At 51.3% G+C, this 20519-nt stretch overlaps 1 protein-coding gene across 8 annotated transcripts in view; it reads right to left on the bottom strand.

Annotated features, from left to right (window-relative positions):
* Nucleotides 1-20519, bottom strand: part of CXXC5 (CXXC finger protein 5) — a 171836-nt gene that overhangs the window by 78632 nt on the left and 72685 nt on the right. The window contains exon 1 of one of the 8 annotated variants that reach the window (XM_048861264.2): nt 20333-20396. The exons of 6 other annotated variants lie outside the window; for them this stretch is intronic. The gene's annotated coding sequence lies outside the window, so the exon portion shown is untranslated. Of the gene's footprint in view, nt 1-1315; nt 1340-20332; nt 20397-20519 lie in introns of those variants that run through there. One more of the 8 variants, XM_075131387.1, reaches the window with a different exon arrangement.

Here is a 20519-nt window from a genome sequence, read left to right as displayed (position 1 = left end):
GAAGAGCTTGGCTGGTTTAGTCTCACAAAAAGAAGGCTGAGAGGACCTGATTGCTCTATACCTCCTTTTTACACGAGGGAGTAAAAACCAGGGAGGGAGAAGAGCTATGGAAGCTAAAGGACAACGGTGGCACAAGAACAAATCGGTATAAACTGGCCCTGAACAAATTCAGGCTGGAAATGAGAAGAAGGTTTCTAACCATCAAGGGGTGAGGTTCTGGAATTATGGAGACAAACAAACAACTTAATTGTCTTTTATCAGAGGGGTAGCCGTGTTAGTCTGGATCTGTAAAAGCGGCAGAGAGTCCTGTGGCACCTTATAGACTAACAAACGTATTGGAGCATAAGCTTTCGTGGGTGAATACCCACTTTGTCGGATGCATGTAGTGGAAATTTCCAGAGGCAGGTATAAATATGCAAGCAAGAATCAGGCTAGGGATAACGAGGTTAGTTCAATCAGGGAAGATGAGGCCCTCTTCTAGCAGTAGAGGTATGAACACCAAGGGAGGAGAAACTGCTTTTGTAGTTGGCTAGCCATTCACAGTCTTTGTTTAATCCTGAGCTGATGGTGTCAAATTTGCAAATCTGTCTTTAAGAGAGAGCTGGACAAATGTATGAGTGGGACTGTATGACAGGGCTGCTGGTGAGGGTGGGAGACAGCGTTTGGCAGCCCTGGAGCTCGCGTCTGGTTTATGTCTGATGTTCCTAAAGCTCATGCTTCAGGGCGTCAGCCAGCCACCTGCAGGGGTCAGGAAGGGATGTTCCCCCCGACCCCACCACGGTGGGGGTTTTTGGTCTCCTCCCTCTGAGGCAACAGAGCTGAAGATGAGACATTAGGCAGGGAGGGCCAGTGCTCTGAGCAGTCTCTCTCTCAGCTGCTTGGTTCTTGCTCCCAGGCTCTGGATCTAACTGAGCGCTGTATATGGGTCAGGTAGGAATTTGCCCCCAGCTCAGACTGGCAGTGAGCTCGGGGGTTTTCACCTTCCTCTGTGGCGTGGAGATCTGCGGGGGTTTGGGGTCCATCAGTCTAGCTCACTGCTCCCTGATGCCACAGGGGGATGAGCTGGGGGAACTAGCCCATCCCCTCCATGCCGGCCAGCCCAGCTGGGAGATCAAACTGCCCCTCGAGATGTCTGTACAGGCAGCCATGCCCCGCAAGCCTTGGCCTAGCCCTTGGCATTCTGCTCTCCCCAGTGCACCTCCCAGCCCTCCAGCCTGTTGCACAGAGCTGCAATGACTTTTTTCTCTCTCTCTTTTTTAACTGTGCAAACTAAATCATTCTGTCAGCAGCCCTGAGAGGATCCGAGCAGACTCACCGGGCGAGACAGCGCGCTTGGACAGACCCGCTGGCCACCATGGCAGGCAGGAATTTGCATGCTGTCCTGATTCATTAAGGCGCTAACACCACACGCCTCACTGCTGCAGCGCTCCCCCGGCCAAACAAAATGGTGGCAGCGGGCGGCAATCCTAGCAGCTAGCGCGCACTGCTCCCTCTCCGAAAGCAATCAGATACCACTCCCCCACCCCCAGCCTCCCCCCACCCTGCCACACGGGAGGGAAACAAGGAAACCAGCAACCACATTTGGGGGTGACAGCAGAGAAATGAGCGTGGAGTTCCCTACGCTGCCGCTGCGGCCACTGGTGAGCGGAGGGAGCGGGCCGGCTGAGGGGAGGGAGCCGTGCAGATAGGGGAGCGCTTTATTTTATTGACTGCTGGAGCGGAGGCCAAGGTAAATGGGCGGGCACAGATGCACAGCCAATGCCCCGGGTGCCTGGAGCTGGCACACCAGCCTTTCAAAACCCATGCCAGACGGGAGTCTTTCTTTCCCCCCTGCTTTAAATAGCCTCTGAAGCTGAGCCAGGAACAGTTTGCTCGACAAACTCCAGGTCCCCTGCTGCCCACCTCCAGCTCGGTGCTTGGGGCGTGGCGCAGATCTGGCCATTAGCACCAGGATGGGCGGAAGAGGTTTTGGAGAAGGGCTTTGGTTCCATGTGGATCCCGCAAATGATGCAAGTTCAGGGCAACAAGCAGATAAATCTAGCTGGTTAGCAACTAGCCCTCTCACCCCACAATATCTGAGCACCAAGGGATGGAGCAAGGGGATCCACACAATGATTAGCAATAGGAGGCACCAAGTGTTGAGACAGAGACTTAAAGGGGCACATAGAAGAAGGGCCACACTTCCCCTGAGTATGCCCCGGAATTTACCTGCCTTCAATGGGCAGCAAATCTCCCTGGGGAGCCAGACCTGCCAAATACATAGGCCTCGCCCGCTTGAGCTGAGGGAGAACTCCCTTAGCAAACACTTCTAGCAGGTCCAGATCCTCTCTGTGGGCCAACCACTAGGAGGCAACATTGCTCACTTCCATACTCAGGCTGCTTGGTACGGGGAACGGACCCAGGGTGATCCTCAGCTGGTGCCCGGCGCTGCTGTGCCAGTGGCTCTGATGGAGCCCCAGCGACTGGCCCAACACCTCTGTAATTCAGCTGTCCCCCTAACCGCGTGGGACCCTTATCCCTGCGATGACACTGCTCTGCCCAAGTTGTAGAGATGAGAGCCTTGATCCTGATCTCAACTCTGGCGGTGTGAATCCGGAGGGGTAGCGCTCAAGCCAACGGTGTTCGGCCAATGGACACCACAGTAACTGACAGCAGCAGTGGCCCTGCATCCGTTGGTTTTAGAGCCAGGATCAGGGTGACAAGCATATAACCAGTGGTGAGCTGGAGCTGGTTTGCACCAGTTCACGCGAACCGGCTGTTAAATTTAGAAGCCAGTTTAGAACTGGTTGTTAAAGGGTTGGGCAAACTCCGGCCCGCGGGCCATATCTGGCCCACAGGAGTGTCCTGTCTGGCCCGCCTGAGATCCCAGCTGGGGAGGCTCACCTTGAGAATCCCTTTTTAGTCACCTGGCGGTGCTCCAGGTCTTCGGCGGCACTTCCCTCAGTGCCGCCGAAGACCCGGAGCGAGTGAAGGAACCGGTTCTTCAGAGTTTGGCAGCTCATCACTGCATATGACTGTACTGATCCCTTGCTGAGTTGAACACATCTCTCAGGGCCTGATCTTGCCCCCTGATAAGTCAAAGAGAGCAGTGCCACTCACTCCCTCTGGAGCAAGACTGGAGGCCAAATGCCCCCTTTTCTACCAAGAACTAACCGCACTTTCCTTAACCCTTTCCTTACCCCTCTGTTCCACCGTACCTGGTGTCATCCCTAGTACCCTCCCCAGGGCAGCACCCTGCCCATGGCAGCAATCCCCTGCCTGTGGCATGCTACCCAACTGGCACAGTGTTCTTGCTAGGTATCTAACAAGGAATGAGACAGCAGTGTCTCTCTCATTTTGCATGCTACACTTTCCCTTTAACAAATCAGTCTCCTGCCTCATTTTCCTGGTGCTGTCTCCGTAATATTCCCCACGCACACACGCAATAACCCCCAAATCTTTCCCCTGATCAGCGCCAGGAAGAATACCGTAGACGAGTGATAATTTAATTAGCAGTTTCATAAAAGGGTGAGGGCATATAACAAATCGGAATGAAGTTTTCAAAGCTGCGACAAAGTGCACTGATGAGGGAAGCCGTGGACATCAGAAAAGCTTTTTGATAGCGCGCCGCACAAAGGACTAATCTACAAGGTCAGTAAGTACGGTATAGAGGGTGAGCTACTTGAGTGGATAAAGGGCTAGCCTGGAAATCAAAGACCTAGTTTCCTTGTGAGCGCTAATAGTTTGGGAAGGAGGGAGGTGAGTATTGGAGCATCGCAACGATCAGCATCAGGACCATTTTTTTGCGCTCGCTTTGTCAAGGACCTGGAGGAAGTACAGTGCAGCGAGGGGGTGATGTTAGTGGAGGACACAGAATCAGGGCAGGCAGTCATGTTCAGGGAGGCCAGAGAGGAGCCCAGGCGAGCAGACAAGTTGATTCTGCAATTGACCACGGATCAATGAAAGGCAACGCGGCTGGGACAGAAAGGAAGGGAGAAGGATAAACCTGGCAGTGTGGAGGCGGGGGTGGGGGTCAGACCCAGCAGGACCGAGCAGCAGAAGGAAAAAGGAAAGCCAGAGCCCTTAGCATAGAACAGATCTCCTGCCTAGAGAGTTCGGGACAGTGGGCATGTGAAGGATGGGTTCTTCCTATGCTGTTAGGGGCTGAAGACCCCCTGCCCCCCGGCATGTGCCATGTCACCTGATTCAGAGAGCCAGGAGGCTCCTGTGTTTAAAAGACTAGCCAGGAGATCTAGTTCAATGCCCAGCTCTACCCCAGCCTCCCTGTGTGACACGGGCAAGTCATGTATCTCTGTGCCTCAGTTTCCCCTCTGAATTTGGTCTGTCTTGATCATACGCTCTTTGGGTCCAGGATTGTTTCTTACTGGACACTTAAAGCCCAAAACCAGGGGACCCCATCACAGTAAGGTCTCTGACTTGTCCTCTGATCCCCACGTCACAAGAGATTTACACTTTCATACAGGGGATGTACAGAAAACTCACAGACTATCCTAGGCAGTTAGTATATTGCAGCCAAAGGCAGCACTTCTAAAGGGTATGAAGCCACAGCACCTCTCAGGGACGGCTCCCTGGTGCCCTAGATAAAGACACACACGGTGGGGTGGATGGAAGTGTGGGCCACAGACCCCCCCAGGGGGAGATGGGGCAGCTCAGGAGTGTGCTGAAGCAGCACAGTGCCTCTGGAGACCACAAGGGGGTGCCATCACTGCGCTAGGTCAGAAGGGGAAGTGGTGTTCCAGCCCCTTCGTGCCCCCCAGCTACAGAGTCTAGCCCAGTGGTGGGCAACCTGTGGCCCATCAGGGCAAGCCGCTGGTGGGCCGCCAGACTGTTTACATTTGCATGGCCATCCGCAGCTCCCAGTGGTCACGGTTCACTGTTCCCAGCCAATGGGAGCTGCGGGAAGTAGCACAGGCCTGGCCACCATTTCCTGCAGCTCCCATTGGCCGGAAACAGTGGACCGCGGCCACTGGGAGCTGCGGGTGGCCATGCATATGGAAACAAATGGTCTGGTTGCCCGCCAGTGACTTGCCCTGATGGGCCGTGTGTGGCCGCAGGCCGCAGGTTGCCCACCACTGGTCTAGCCCCAGCGGTGGCATGGCAGGAGGGTCGCAAGGTGCTGGGGGAGAAGCTCTCTGCATCACCACTCTCCCTGGTGCATGCAGGGCCGTCCTTACCCACACGCAAAGCACACAGCTACATAGGGCACCAGGAAATTTGGGGCACCAAATTTCCTGGTGCCCTGCGCAGTTGCGTGCTGCTCCAGTCCCTGCTCCGGTTCTTCACCAGGCCCCTGCCCCTGCTCCACCCCCCGTTCCCCACCGGCTTCTTCCCCTGGGCCTCCGCCCCTTCCCCACCCCCAGCACTTACCAGCGGCATGGCTGAGGCCGGGTCGCTGCACTCCCGCTGCCGGTGAGTGCAGGCCCAACCTCGCCCCTGCTCTGCTCCAGACTCGCCACCGGTCCCCTGAGCTCTGCAGCCGCGGGGCTGGGCCTGCCCTCACCGGCAGCGGGAGCACAGCGACCCGGCCCCAGCCGCGCCGCCGGTGAGTGCTGGGGGGTGGTTCCCCCCTGCCCCCCAAGTCAGCCCCGGCCCCCCTGTAGAGGCCTGGGTCGCCCCCCCCCATCCCGCAGAGGCCTCCCCGCGGGGGGACTGCATAGGGCCCCAGAATCGCTAGGGACGGTCCTGGGTGCATGGGCCGAAACCCCTGTGCAGAACATGGCCTTCGAGCGACAAAGTACACCGGATCCTCGCTAGAATGCAGGATTTGGGATCCATGCGCGATACCGCGTTATAGCGGGGACTGCATTAAAATGAAATGCAATTAAAGTAATTAAATTTGGGATCCATGGCCGCGACCATGTTATATGCGAATTCGTGCTATATAGACACGCGTTCTAGCGAGGGTCCGGTGTACCACACTCAATACAGAGTAGATAGCTGCATCTAACACACACGTATGTCACATAGAAAACGGGCCTGATTGTTAAAGACAAAGCACACACTGCGTGTGATTTGCATGTGCATTTACTGCAATCAGACACACAAATAACCAGAGCCAATGATTTGTGTGTGCTATTCCTGATTTATATGCACAATCACTGAAACTGCACGTGCAATTTCAAATGCAATGCAATATGATTCTACATTGTGGCGTACACACACAACAGGGAGTATAAATAGACTTATTGAATAATGGTCCCAGGAAATCCTTCTTGTGCTTTGTAAAGAGCCAGACAATGAACCCATATTTGGAATGCTTTGAATACTTTCTGGTCATCAGATTAGTGAGATGAAGAAGGTAAAGCAGAGGGCAACCACAACAATGCCACCCAGAGGCAGCAATCTTCAGTCTTTCATAGAGGTTATAGCAATTAGGTCAAAAGTCTCCAGAAACGAAGAACAAAAGGCTTGTCTAGAGGAAGAGCCATGTAGAGATGGACCCAAATTCAGGTGCCAGCCAGGCAACAGCCTGGGGCACGGTGGTGATAGCATGCAGGTGGGCACACATCCTGGAGCTCTCTACTGACCCCATCCAGATCAGGAGCGCTGCTGGCAGGCTGCGGAAGGAGCTGCTCCTGCCCCACGCTGTGCAGAGCCCCAGAGAGATGAGGAAGGAAAATGTAGTCCCCAAGCTCTGGCCTGTTCTCCCATGGGAGCAGCCATACAGCAAGGAGGAGACAACACAGACAGTATGGATTTGCTTCCTGCCGCCCTGAACTGTCCGTTTCCTACACACAACATATGCGACCATGTCACCCATGCCAAGTGTGTATTACACATCCTGTGTGTATTACACAACTTACCAGGGGTTACAAATGCACGGACTGTACATGCTGGACCAGATCCTCATCTAGGATTGCCAAGTTGGTAATAAACCAGACACTCCAGCAGGAGAGTCAGAACCTCCCCTGCCCCGCCTCTTCCCCCCAAGGCCCTACCCTCTATCCACTCCTCTTCCCCCCTCCCCCTGTCGCTCACTGCTTTTTCCCTCTCCCCCACCTGCCCCTTCCACCCCCCACCCCACCTGAGACAGGAGGGACTCGCCTGCGGAGCCAGGGCTGGGAGCTGCAGCTGCCCAATGCAGGTAGGAAGCTGCTCCAGCTGAGTGGGGACTGGAGCGGGTGATGACCCACCACCTGCCCCGCCCGCAGGAACTGGACATCAGGTGTCCAGTCCCCTTTTCGACCAGACTTTCCAGTCAAAAAACCAGGCACCTGATCACCCTATCCTCATCTAGTGTAAACCAGCAAATTGCCACCGAGGTCAATGGACCTACACTGAATCCCACCAGCCGAGGAGCTAGCTCTCTATGTACAATAAAAGTGGCATGGCCCAATGGATAGGGCTGGGCTTAACTCCTTGTTCTGGGCCACCCTAATGGCAGTTTTTAAGCCAAAGCCCTCATCGAAATCAAGCAGGGGCACGGCCTGAAAAATCATTGGGGGAATGGCCCCACTGCTGCCAACTCACCGCGTGACCCGGGACAAGTCAGTTGCCTTCTCCGTACTTTGGCTTCCGCAGCCGTGAAACAGGGCTCACAATAATGCAGAGAGCTTTGAGACCTAGGATGCAACTGAGGACTCAGTGGGGTTTCTATGTTCTACACAAATCTTTCCAGGGCTCCCACAGCTGGGATGCTGATGAGTGGCAACAGATGCAGTCATCCCCCAGCCCCCAAATATAATTTTTATATACATATAAACTTTTTAAAAGCACATTTTCCCATTCTGTTTCTAGGCCGGCTCTGCCAACAGCTGAGCAGGCTACCACGCCGCCCATCAAATCCTAATACAATTCTGGTGAGTTGGAGTGCACGGATCCTGTAATTTATAGGAAGTCTGTCATTCTCAAAACAAAAAATCACTAGAAACCCAGCACATTCAGAGTTAAGGTGAAATTTAAATGAAACTTAAATGGGAAAGAATGAAAATCCACTTAAGATACTCAAACTGCCTTAACTCTGCCCCGTTAGTGGCACGTGCCTCCAATCTTCCCTGCTTTGATCCGTTCATACTTAGCTCCTGCGGGCTTTCACTCACACCATGAAGATGTGTTTGTTATTTTAAGGATCAAGAACATTTTCTAAGGGCTTTGAGAAGTTTGTACAGGTCTACACTACAAAGTTAGCTGGCATAGCTATGTTGGTAGGCACGTGAAAAAATCATTCCCAGCCTGACATAGCTACACAGCAAAAGCCCTAGTGTAGACAGTTATACCAGCAAAAAAATCTTTTAGCTGGAAACAGCTTATGTCAGCGGGGCAGGTGGTTTAAGTAAGCCAATTCCTTTTGTCGGTATAACCAGCGTCTCCACTAGGGGGCCCTTCCGGCATAGCTACACCAGTACAGCTGTGCCAGCAAAGCCTTTGTAGCCTAGACGAGCCCTTACTCAAACCGCTGGAACAAACTATGAAGGCAAGTGGTGGATTCTCCATCTCTTCAGCTCCAGACTGGCTACCTGTCTGGAAGATGCCTCACCCAACACAAGTTACATGGCTCAATAAAGGGGTAACTAGCTGAAATGTGATGGCCGGTGATATACAGGAGGTCAGATGAGATGATCTAATGGTCCCTTCTGTGAATCTAGAAGCACCACCAACCCTTTAATGACCACAGGAATCAGGTCCTCAGGTTTCCATTTCATCCAGAGGACAGCACCTTGGGCGTTCATTCTTCCCTAGCAACCGTGAGGGGATCACCCCATCTACTGAACCACAAACACCACTTCCAGAGGCAGCAGCATGGGCTTTCCTAGAAGATCTTTCCTCCATGAACTGACCTAGCCTGATCCTGCTTAGCTAGTGAGATGAGCAGGGCCCACAGGGGTACAGCAGCTACACTTGAACCAAGGGGGCAGAAATGCAGTAGTTGGGTGACATTCTAAAGCACTGAAATGTCAAATACAGGCCTAATTTTGACTACACGGGGCCAGAGCCACAGCTGATGTAAATCAGCAGCACGCCACTGAAGCTAAAGGAGCTGCACTGATTTACACCAGTAAATATGATCCCTTATGTGCACTGGTGACTGACAATACCAAACTGTCCCTTACAACTCAGAAATCCTTGCAAACTAATGCACCCTGGGAGTTCTAGTGTACATGTAAACCATATTCTAAAATCAGAACCACTGAGCAGCAAGAACCAGGCATTGACGTGTCGGCTCAGTGCAATTACAGATGCAAGACTGCAACTAACAAATTAAAGAGGCCCACACAGAAAGAGTCAAGAGAAAACCCTAACGGAAGCATTTCAGCTCACAGCCACACCTAATGGTACAGCTGGGAAGTCAGCACTGGGAACATCCTGAGAGCAGCAGAACCAGCAGCATTCAGGAAAAAGCTCAGAGCATCCATAGTGAAGGAGCATTAGAGATGCACAGTCTTACAGGGAAGACAAAAGGATGTTCAGGGTGAAGGACAGAGGCATCTACTGCATATGTGACAGAGGTGAATGACAGGTTAAATAACAGAGGAATGGAAAAGAATGGGGGAACGTGTTCAAAAGAGAAACCCCCAGTGGAGAACATCAACAGCTGGACTGAAGACAAGAAGTGGGTGATTAGGGTTGAAGGAGATGTATAAAAGCCAGGTATGTGCAAAAGCAAAGCAACACACGTCACATGGGAGGGTGGGGTGGAGAATGACTGAGAACTGGAGGAAAAGTCTCGGAATGAGAACACAAATTTAAAGAAAAAGAAGCCTGAAAAGTAACTGAAAATCATGATGAACTGGAAGGAGAACTGCTGAAGCCAAACAAGATTTAAAGGCCCAAATTCAAACACCATACAGCCACCACCCCAAGTGCCAAGGGCATCACTTGCTTGGATCGCTGGATGGCCATCTAATGTCATGCTAATCAAGGACTTTAAAAGCTGCGCTTAAGGAAACTGAAGTCAAGGGAGGCCAGAGTCCAGGATGAGAGTGCATCAAGACCTCAGAGCACTGGGGCATGTGGATGCAATTCCTATTTGTTGCAATGACATTGTGCAGGCTTATGCCAGCCAGGCAAAATGGGTCTAAAAATTACTGGGCCTAATTCAGCTCTCAGTTACACTGGCATATATCTGAAGCAAATCCATACCACACAGTGGAGTTACTCTGGATTTACACCTGTGAGCAGAATTGGATCCATCGCCCGTGGGATAAGATCACATGCATCTCTAGGGCCCCTGTAGAATTATCTTGGCAATTCAAATATAGTTTGCCAGTTGTAACCTCAACCAACCAGTGGGGCCCAGAAATGATTTTCAGTCATGGATTTTGTTCCCACATCTCAATAAATCAGGAATCACTCCAGTGTAGTCAGTGGAGTTACACTACTGGAAAATTGGCATAGGTGAGAGCAGAATCAAACCCCAAGGATGGATCTGAACTGTGACATAGAAATGGAAGGCTCCATGTCTCACAATGAAGTGCTGGGGATGTTTATTACCCACTACATTCTCTAGCTGGAGAACTAGCGCTTGCTCTTGACAAGAGACAGATTCAGTGGTCTAGGTTCTTTTCCATCTCTAACTTTCATGACTTCTAAGAGCTTAAATGGGGAGATGCAACACCCCACCATAAGCATCATCCAGAGAGGAAGAAGAGGGATGGAGGACATTATAAACTTCCAGAGCCCTGTGCTCACAATCTAGCTACATCAGTGGCAACCCGAAATTCCAACTGTTTGCAATGCAGTGACGATATTCGCTATAAAGTAGGGCTCTCTCTGACAGGTGACTGTAAAAATGGCATCGGGGTAGCTATGTTTGTTGGCTCGTGGATCCCGTATGAAATCTTCTCATCTGACACATAAAAAGGTGGCATTTCCCTTCTGATGCATCATCCCCAGTAACAATAATTTTGCTGGCCAAATTATACCCTGATTGGCAGCTGTGCCTTTAGTAGCATTGCATAAGCGTTAAGGAATCCAGAATATGGCCTGTAAAAGAAGCAGCTTATGATTCCGAATGATTATACACAGGAAGGGGAGAACCCAGCTTGACTCTAGAATCCCAGGGGAAGTTGCAGGGCTGGAGACTAGAAAAAAAAACTTTTTTATTTGTAAAATGGGTACATCTAAGATGGAATCAATGAGACAGATGCAGGAGCCTCTTACAGAGTCACTTTTAAAACATTTTAAAGCCTTTGTATTAATTATCCAGAAAGGATTACACTTTCCAATCAAGACAAAGCACAAAAGGAGCACCCTTTGATGAGACAGAGATGGGTCCAGGGAGCTGGGTGAGAAAGATCACTGACCATGTGACAGACAAAAGGAGAAGAAAAAATATGGAACAAGAGGAGAGATTACAGGCCATGAGACCCAGAAGAAAATAGATTAAAGCAATTCTGCAGCACGCGTTTGCTAGCGGAATCACTTTTTCACACACCAAGCCTCATTCTGATCTTATTTGCACCGGTACAGATCAGGAGTAACCCTAATGAAGGCATTGGGGTAAACCTGATGTATGTGTCTCAGAATCGGGCCCTCTATTTATCTCTGAAAACTAATTTTGGAGCGTTCCAAACCTCAGAAGTTAACCCAATATGGTATGTAGGCTGATCCAACCGCTTCCATAGAATACAAGGGTTCCCCTTTGCTTCATTCTGCTGCTTTAAAAAGTTGTGACCTTAAAATCCTTTTCTTCTTCTAATAAGAGGCTGCCCTGTGCATTGATATGGATTGTCATAGAAGACCTGCGATGCCATCCACCTGCTTCCCCAATGTAGGGGAGGAGACGTGTGGGAAGAGAATGCTCTGCATGTGCTAACTGACAGTGCTCTCAGGGCCGATACCCATTGCCCCCAAAGACCAGAGGCACCCGAGAAGAGAGGGCTTTTAAAGGTGTGCCTGATACCCCATGCAGCACCCCCTCTGCCCTGCACTGCACCAACTGGGATGTGCGTGGAGCTCACAGCAGGGTGAACTGAGAGGTGATGTGTATGTCACAGCAGGTAAATGGGCTCATAAGCTTCTGTAACACATAGGTGCCTGAAGATTAAACCTGATAGCCTGGCTGAGAAGGACATGTGCTGACACAAAACCCAACCCCACACCTATCAGATTTAAAGGATCACTTCTCCTCTCTCCCACCAATAGATCAATCCTGACACCTCCCAACACAGACACAGAGTAAATACATTCTGGGCTCTCCTCCCACCACCTAATAACTGAACCCACAGATTTGCTCCACACCCCTATGAATGAATTCTGGGCTCACCCTCTGCAAACCCCTCCACAAAATAAATGAAATCTGTCCCCCAATCCAAGACTGCTAGGTTCCCCCATCACATAACAACGCTGCTCTGGGGCTGCAGAGCTCTGGGGCACACAGGATACCTTGGGCCTCTGAGAAACTCTGAGAGTCATAGATGCTAAGGCCAGAAGGGACCGTGATGATCATCCCGTCTGACCTACTACATCAAGCCATCCCTTCCAGTCAAGCGAGAGCAGCTCTTTCCCGCTCTGTTCCTTGCTCCCCATTTATCTGCAGAGAAGCTACCACTTGGTACCCGGGCCCTGCTCAGGCAGCTTGCCCAGGCAACACGCAGCACGAGTGGGCAGGAGGGGAAGCCGGCCCTGCCCCAACATGCCAGAGCATGGGCAGAGAAGCAATGAGCAGGAGAGTAGTAAAGAACTTTCCCCTTCTTTAACCACAGCTCCGAACGGGGTACAAGCCATACCAGCTCAGAGCCCCTTCAGCAGGACTCGGCTTCACATACACCATTGTTATGGTGGTGCCACTCGGCCTGGGGTTGGCGCAGTCGCCGCCGATTGCTGCCACAGGGAGTGAGATCTGCCGCAGGCTCTGCTGACCCCCTCACACCCACTGGCTGCCCTGGAACCTGCCCCTTGTCCACGTCACCTTGGAGTCGGACCCCAAAGCTCTAAGCAGATTCCATTGTTTCCTCCCTCTCTGGCTGCATAAGGGCTTTGCTGGTTAGGGAAAAAAGCAGCCCCTTTCCCCCCACTATTCGCGCCAACTACCTCTTATCTTCTGCCCTCCCAGCTCCTCTGCTGCAGCCTCATCCCCACCTCCCCTACGAGCCCCCTACTCCTGGCAATATTGCTGGTCCTTTTTCCCCCGTAGGCCTGTTAGCTCAGCCCCTCCACTCTCCCCACTCACCCCATCTCCCACCAGACATAAAACTGATCTAAGAGGCCATTTGCCTCCCTTCTTGTATGTTATACCTTGTCTGTCCCCCCCTCCTGCCTTGTCTGTCTGGTCTATGCAGACTGTAAGCAACTCAAGGCAGGGACTGTCTCTTACTCTGTGCAGTGTGGAGCACAATGGGGCCCTGATCCTGGGGCATCACTGGCTTAACAAACAATCATCCTCCTCCACTCCACAGAAGGTAAATTTCAATGGAGCTGGGTGTTGCTAGGCATACAGGCTCATCAAAATGGGTAAAGATCAATCCCATCGGAGTTGCCCAGCTCCAACAGGAAACAAATTGGGTTTCCGTTAAGGAAAAAAAAGGATTCAAAGCGCTAGCGAGAGGGGGAAATGTTAAATGCTCCTTTGGCCAAGGGAGGAATTCAGTCTCCACCTCTCTTACCAAAGCTCGCAGAGCTGGAGAGAGACCCAACAGGAAAAGCTGGGATCGCCCCCAGATCCGGGGTCCTCTGGAGGAGAAAAGCGCCAGAAAGGCCCCCTCTCTCCTGGAAGTTGAAGTTGAGGGGCGGGGGGTGGGAGGGTGGAGGAAAGCTTCAGCGCTATATTCTTGTTGAGCACCAGAGCATGAGTAAACACGATGGAGGCTTTTCGTGGTCTGGTGAGTTTAAGCTATGAGCTGAAAGTTTAACTGTTAATACACTTAACCAAGGGGTCCTTCCTGTGCCCGGGTTTGGGAAAACAAATTTGCCATCAGTGAAGAGGGTGGGGGAGAGACCGGGGCAAGTCAGCACCGCCCCAGTGGAACCAGCCTCCTGAGGAGGGGAGTGGTGCATCTGCGTGGAGGCTGGAGGAAAAAGGGCGGGGGGGGGGGGGGGGAACAGGACTGGAGGGGGCTGGCTCCGGCCTCCTCATTGTGAGCCTGAATGTGGCCATCAAAGCGCGTGATGGAGTGGCAGCCAGACAAAGTGTGGAAAGCCACACCACCGCGCCGGCAGGAAATCCAGAGTCTCCCAAGCAGGAACGGCATTTGAATAGCAAAGGTAGCAGAGTGCCAGAGGAGATGCCTGCTGCTAGGTCCCAGACAGAGCGGGATCCAGGCCAGCACCCGGCCAGGCTGCTGATGGGTGAGCAGGCAGCTGGCCCCAAGACAGTCATCTTGGTGGCTTGGCATGATTTGTTTCAAGTCTCCTCACCCTGGAAGTGGCAGTCGCTCCCAAAGGCTCCCCCAGCCCATCCTAAGGATCCCAGCACCGGAACATGTCCTGCATCGGGAGGGAAACTTCCCACCAAGGGGACCAGCGCAGCTCCTCTCTGGGTGAGAGCTGGTGTAGTGCCATGGAGCTCCCTGATTTACAGGTCCCTGGAGGATCTGGCCCCAAAGCCAGGGGGTGGGCAGCCCCTAGGAAAGCCTCAGGGCCAAATCCAGGGTTGGTGTAAATGGTGAAGCGATGGCACTTGCATGATCCAGCAGGCCTGCAAACCCGGGGAATGGGAGTGGAAGGGACCAAGGGCTGGTAGCATCCAGAGATACAGTAACGCAGCACCCTTCCCTCCAGGTTTTCACTCACACCTGCACCATCTGCTACCCCCCCGGCCCAGGCCCAGGTGAAGCCCAGCTGGCAGGGGACCCCCCCAATGCATCAGGGACACAGCCTGGACTCCAGCCTTTTTACACCCCGAAGAACGGTTTCAAGTGGCCAGACCGCTGCCCATGGTGGGGGCCAGCGTGCACACCTGTCAAACGCCTCGTCTGCGTGAGCTACGCGCCTGTGCCCCTCTACAGGCGCCACCTGGCCAAGGCAGACATAGGGCCTGAGCCTGGATCCAGTGGCGTGAGAGCAGAATCAGGCCCAGGGAGAGTAACCGACACCACCACTCACAGGGACTTGGCTCACACTGGCTTTCAAGCTCCAGATTGGCCCTTCCAGGCACAATGGGCCCGATTCTGCTCTCCTGTATACCAGTGTAAATCAGGAGGAACTGCACTGAGATTAGTGGATTCAGACTAGGGTAAACGGAAATCAGGTGAGGTGAGCGGAAGTCAGGCCTTCTCTCTCTCTCCTTCTCCCTCGCCCCACCACCCACACTTTCTACAGACCCCTGAGTCTCACTCGGTTGCAGGGTGGGCACTGCAGCAAATTCACCCACTCCCCAGTACAGCCTTCCATGGCACCTAAGGTGCTGGGGACCAAATCCTCTGCTTGTGTAAACTGGCACACTTCCATAAAGTCACAGAACTCTGGTGGCTTATGCCAGCAGTGAGTTTGGCTCAGAGCTTCTAATTTCACACAGTAAACCCCCAATTCCTTCATTGCCCCTTTTCCAAACTCAGCCCTCCCCTGGAGACTTTGGCCTTGGAGAAAGCACATGGGAAAGAAGCAAAATATCAGCAGAACTTGCAGTGTAAATCTGAAGTGACCTACACTGCTAAAGGCAACAACGTGACACCGATGTAACCGAGAAGATGATCAAGCCAGTAAGCTGTCTAGTATTTTGCAATCAAATTACAAGCCCCCCTTGCAATAGTGTCTCTCTGAGCAGCACGCTCCTGCTTTGCTAGGATTCAGCTGAGAACACGGTCAATTCATCTCACCAAATGGCCCCCAGTCACTGCTGCACTAGAACCAGATTGGAACCAGCACCCTACAGGTGAAGAGCCCCATATGACCCTGCCCCGCACCCAGAGCCAATCAGTCCCCTTCTCCCCCCGCCAAAAAACCCCAACCCTCTCACTTGTAATTCACCTTGCTCTGTGTTACCAAGCTTTTAAATCTGAATGGGCCAAAGGGCCAGATCTTGCGCAGGTGTAGATCATTTCTATTGACATCGGTGGGGCTATGCCGATTTACACCAGCTGAGGGTCTGGCCGTAAGTGCTACTGGAGGAGCTCAGAAGTGAAACCACCAGAAAACCACATTGTGCTTAGGAACAAACAAGGATACCGACAGGCAGCCACATGTCCCCAAGTGCTCCGAATGCATGGCCCGAGAGTGCCCCTGGTGAGAACAAGTCAGGAAATGCCATGAGCTCCCCTCTGCCTTCTCTCTGGATCATTGCTGGGGGGAAGAGTTTATCCCACAACCTATTGGGTGGGCAGGGGAGTTGATTTCCCAAAACCAATGGAGGAGATGCCACTGACTCTGCAGGTAGGGGACACACTTCACCAAAGGGGACATTTACCCTGCTTAGGGAGAGGACAATTTGGCCCCTCTGTGATAGATGCCACTAGTGAGATGCACTGGACAAGTCCCTACCACAATAAACCCATTTCAGCATCCCCCTCTTGCATGACTCGTGTCAACTGCATCCTTTATCAAGGAGGAACAAGCAGGTTTTTGGAAAGAGGCACCTGCAAATACATCCTCAGCCAGTTAATGTCATACATGCACTTTTGGCTGCTGGGCTCATGCTGCAGACTGGATCAGTCCTCAGCCTTCAGGGCATCCCACGCTGCTGGAGTGTAACACGGCCCAATGTTATTTCACAGGCTCCGTGGGCCAAACTCCATGCTAGCGTAAGCCAGCACAACTGCACCAAAGTCAACCTTGTGGCATCTGCCAGAGACAAAGCTGGGTCCCTTTGGTCCTCAGATCTCCCCCTGTAAGTCCATGTCAGTAACAACTTGGCTCAAAGCCTCAAACAATTCATCTATTTTCCCACCAAAGTGGTGATAACCTGTGAATGATATGTGCATGCATTCATTCAAAAAGTTTTACATTGTACAAAGCCCTTGCACACATCTCACACACACACACACACACACAAACTGCCTGCACCACCAAGGCCTTCTCCCCATTCCACCCCCCATTCAATAACCTCTGCATGCTCCAAATGCCCTTGTTTAGCCCAATGCAGACACTTCCAATATCTTCTTTATTATCTCTCTAATCCAGGGTAAGCAATCATGTTTTGCAATGTGCACTTTGCATTTGCCACCAGTAAACAAAACTCCCACGCAAGTTCATTCAACAAGTTTCATTCATGGAATCAGCCGAACTTTCAAATCATTCCGAACATTTACTATGTCGATTTCATTTGTCCGACGCTTTAACCTGTCATTTCCTCATAAGCCACTTTGTCAGCTTTAATGTGCAGAGGAAGAACATCGACTAGAACTTCAAATACACAGAGCCAAGTCAACCCTCACCAGCAGAAAGCTATAAGCACTTCTTTTGTTAGTTTACTTTTATTATCACGCTCTGATGGGTTAACCCCCAAAAAACCCCTGGAGGTCAGATCATTGGGTCTATAAGGCTGATAAAATGCACATCTATGCACACACGCACACAATGGCGCCTACTTGGATTTAAGTGACAAAACGAGCCCATTCCCATGACAGGGGAACACAGTAAATGTTACCAACAGCTCCCAATTCCATAGGGGGACACTACTAAAATCAGGCAATAAATTTACACTTGGCAGCAAAGGGAGCTAAACCGACCCCTCTCTGCCTCGCCAATGTGGGCAGAAGCCTTGGAGAACAACACTTACGGGTTTTGTGCTCAATAAGGCACTAAAGAAGCCGATTTGTTTTTGACATTGCACTGAGAGTTCTCATCAAGGTCTAAATGCACAGACTGTTGTCATTTTTTCAAAAGGTGACACCATGCATAATCTTTCAGGAAAGGAATTTTTTAAAAAGGGAGGAAAGGGGCACTCTGTTTTCTATGTCTAACTAAAGGGTACTTTACACTCCAAAGGAAAAACCTAGGTCTGCTTTTCTATTAATCAACACCTCTTAAAGGCAAAATCCTCGCTACTTGGCCTTCAATTTCAATGGCTCATGTTTCTTTCAAAGCGCACATTAAAGCAAAGCTATTTAACTGTTGGAACATTTTTTTAAAACCTCACACAAATAAACAAAAGGAAAAAAACCCAGTTACAGTAGCAATAAGTGAAAGCAAGTATATTCAGGATGGGACCTTTGTCAGCCCAAGTTCTCCCTATGCCTAGGTGCAGCATGGAAGACCACCCAGTGTTTGGGGAATCCTCCAGCACAGAGGGGATAAACGGGGTTGGAGTTAACAAAGAAGTTGCAGTCTGAGCTCTGAACTTCCTGGCTTTGGTGGGTTTAAGCTGGACCCCACACAATTACTTACAGCAGTTGCTTGTAGGGAAGTAGCCTGCAGGCCAAATTTTCACTCCCTGGTGCTATGGGTGTATTTGTAATAAATCACACCCTTGGACAGGCAAATCAGGGAGAGAAACACCCAATCACCCTCCTGTATAGGCAGCTACCTGATCTGAAGTCACAGGGTCCTGTTTGCATGCATAAGCATGGAAGTTCATGGGTAGCTTTGTGGAAGCAGCTGCTGGGAATTTAGTCTTTTTTTTTTAGAAAGTGGAACAGCAAGTGAAGGTGGGGAAGTGTCCCTGTGACAGAATAAGGGCTCCAAGGAGCCTGGAAAAGCCAGGCAAGGGAACTATTAAAGGACCATTGACACTGTCATATCAGTCAGGGCCTATTCCCGAACGCGTCAGAAACATAACTTCCATTGAGTTCAGTGGTGCAAGACCCAGGTCCTACCCCTTGCATGCAATGTATCTTTCAAGCTGCATGGTGATAAGAAATGTGCCCTACATTCTAATTCAGTGGGTTACAGATGGGGCAGCCCCAACCATTAAGTTTTTCTTTTAAAACACGGTATTTCCCAGGTATCCTACAACTAAGAGGGCATGGATCCTTTACTCCTTCATGTAGTCCTCAAATCACTCCAGTCATCCCATCCTCTCCAAAGAATCTACTCATGGGAGCAAAGATTGCTGGATCAGGGTCACATGGAGCTCTGCACACATGTGATCTGTTATCACTGGATGTGTGTACAGCTTTGTTTATGTTTAGGACCCAGAATAAGTAGCACTTCCTTTTTAATCGCTCATTTGAGCAAAGAATTAAAGGACCCAAACCAAATAACTGGGTGGAATGGGAAGGGCATTGGTCATTGGGCCTCAATGAGTTGAGCTAAGACCGAGCCGAGTTTTGTATAATAATCAACAGTACAGTAAATCATTTGCAAAATACACTACAGCACTACAGCTAGCAGCGTGCGGCTGTGGATGAGTATTAGATAAATTACACATTGTACACTGCAATCGTCTGCTTCCATTTAATCTTTTATTCTTAGTGTACATTCAGTGCCCACACATCAAATGCAGGGGGAGTGCAGCTCCAGCATGAATCGCATATTACCGACTCAAAGGCAAAGTGGGGGGAAAATATTACTTGGTTAAAAAAAACAAACTTAAGTTACTTGTCACACATGGCTCAGTTCCAGAGAGCCGCGCATCCCGCACACTGGCCATCCCTCACTGACTGCAGTTTGGGAAACAAAACTAAAATGGGCAACAACAAAATAGACAGATTTCAACTACTCCGTGGATGCAAAATTTGCTTTAAAAATAAATGAAACAAACTCAGCCCTCCTGTTGCTTTTATATAAAAAAAGAAACCTGTAGAAAACTCTGAACAAGCGACCCGAACACTTTGAATGCCCTCTGAGCTACAGAAAAGAAAAAGAAATCATATCCAACCCGCAAGTCAAAGGGATCAGCCCAAGGAACGCTGTTCTGCCCCAAATCCTCTTCCTCCAGCTTTTTAAAAAAAAAAAAAAAAAAAGGGGGGCAAATTAAAGCCGGGAAAACCCAAAGTCTGCCCCCCAGCCGCCTTGTGCTGCTCCCCGTCCACTCCCTCTCCCCAGCAGCGCCAGGCTCTGCATGGCAAGCTGGAGGCAGGCGAGGGAGGGTGGGCGGCCTGGGTTTGTTTGCTGAATCGCCAGCCCCTGGAAAGCAGGGCTAGGAATTGCTGACAGCCCCTGAGCTGCAGCGGCGCTAGCGGGCGCCGCTCTAATCCGCGGCTCACACAAGCAGAAGGGTCAGCTCGAGCCAGCCTGCTGCTTTCAGACACCATTGTAACCCGGGAAACAACCCAGTGATTAGATCGGGAGGGGGTGGGCTCCCGATCAATAATGCAGCGTCCTGGGATAGAGGGGCTGGCTGCAGCCACCGTGCCACCGCCCCGCCCTGGAAACTGACATTTGCTATCCCATTTCCCCCTCCTGTTAATTTCACTCAAGGGGGGGGAGGGAAGGGGGGGGCAAGAGGGACAATTTCAATATTGCAGACAAAACTTTGCTCATTAAACGCCCCGTCCCCGCGGCCGCCACAACAATCTCCCCACCCCCCACGCTCCCGGCAGCAACCCCAATAAAGCAGCCGCGATCTGGGACTTACATGACTCCGAGCGCTACAGGAGAGAGAGAGAGAGAGAGACACACACACACACACACACACACACGGGACTGGTCACTTTCAAATCGCGGTGCTTGGGGTTTGCTCCACCCCGCAAAAAATACCCAAAACTGGAAGAATCGGGGCGGGAGAAGCGATTAATTTCCCTTGGGGGGGGGACTTTAAAAGG

The sequence above is a fragment of the Caretta caretta genome, chromosome 8 (genome assembly GCF_965140235.1).
Source record: "Caretta caretta isolate rCarCar2 chromosome 8, rCarCar1.hap1, whole genome shotgun sequence".
Taxonomy (NCBI): domain Eukaryota; kingdom Metazoa; phylum Chordata; order Testudines; family Cheloniidae; genus Caretta; species Caretta caretta.
This window is presented reverse-complemented; position numbering and strand designations above follow the sequence as displayed.